This window comes from Apis dorsata, unplaced genomic scaffold, assembly GCF_000469605.1.
Source record: "Apis dorsata unplaced genomic scaffold, Apis dorsata 1.3 scaffold_170, whole genome shotgun sequence".
Lineage (NCBI taxonomy): Eukaryota > Metazoa > Arthropoda > Insecta > Hymenoptera > Apidae > Apis > Apis dorsata.
The window spans coordinates 435,141-436,246 of record NW_006263458.1 but is presented as its reverse complement, the minus strand read 5'-3'; the positions used below and the strand labels follow the sequence as shown (position 1 = coordinate 436,246).

Genomic DNA, 1,106 nt, shown 5'->3' with positions numbered 1-1,106 from the left:
TTTCATTAAAAAAAAAAAAAAAAAAGAAAAAAGAACGAAAGAATGAATAATTGGCAGAATGATCGGGAAAAATATTTTCCCTTATCTAATTTCAACTGTATAAAAAGCGGGTCCTTCACTTCTCACGAGGCTAACTTTGATTACACGCTCTCTTTCTCTTTCTTTCTCTCTCTCTCTCTCTCTTGCCGAACGAATCACGAGAGTGGCAAACATCAAGTTACTTTCCTCCACCATTGCTTATTTAACACAGGATCTGCTCTTTTCGCCGAGTTACCAATATCAACAGGCTCCAAGTCGCCGAGTAATCGAAACAACATTTTAACTTTTCGATCGCTCGAATGTTGATTCTCCGTCGTAACTCGGACGTTTATCTCGCAATGCTTGATCCTAATCGTAAAACGAACGAGAAGAGCAATGACGTTCGCGACGATATTTTTATTGTTTGACGATAAGAGGGGAAAAGAATCAAGTGGCGGTGAAAAAAAAAAAAAAAGAGGTTTGGAAAAGCGGAGCAGAGACTTTGGGTGAATTTTATTGGCGGGGCCGGATTTAGGGGGAGCGTGCGTGGACGGAGATGCAAATTTGGCCGGGTTGCCCTTTAGCGTTTTATCGAATCAACGTTCGGCCGATTAGGCGGACAACGATTTTTAACGGGTCATCGCACAATGGCCTTTTGTGCGCTGTCAAAGCCCAGTCTCTCGGGGAGGGGCCCGGCCTCGCGAAAATGCGACCCGGACAAAAGTGGCATTGCCTCACGGCGCTCTTTCTCCACACGGCTTTTTCGATAAAATGGCCCATTGTTGCGTTTCCATCTTTCTTTTTTCCCCTCTGCTTTCTCCTTACCTCTCTCTCTCTCTCTCTCGCTATTTTATTTTTTTTTCCCCTCTCTTTTGGCTATTCTTCTCCTTCTCGTTTTAACTCGCTTCTCGCTCGCAACATCGATTCCCAGCCACTGCTCGCGAAATTTGGTTTTATCGCCTTTTATTTAGCGAGTATTTGTACGAGCTTTGGAAATGAAATTCCTTTTCAACTTTTTTTTCTCTCTTCCTTCCTTCCTTCCTTCCTTCGTTCTTGGCGTGCCTCCCAGTGATTCCCGGTGGATAATG

The 1,106-nt window shown here is 43.9% G+C and overlaps 1 long non-coding RNA gene across 1 annotated transcript in view; it reads right to left on the bottom strand.

Moving 5' to 3' along the window:
• Positions 1–83: 83 nt before the first annotated feature.
• The window catches only part of LOC116185412, a 10,102-nt gene continuing 9,079 nt past the window's right edge, over positions 84–1,106 (bottom strand). Inside the window, exon 2 of the long non-coding RNA XR_004150256.1 lies at positions 84–358. This is a non-coding gene — a long non-coding RNA (uncharacterized LOC116185412). The remainder of the gene's footprint in view (positions 359–1,106) is intronic.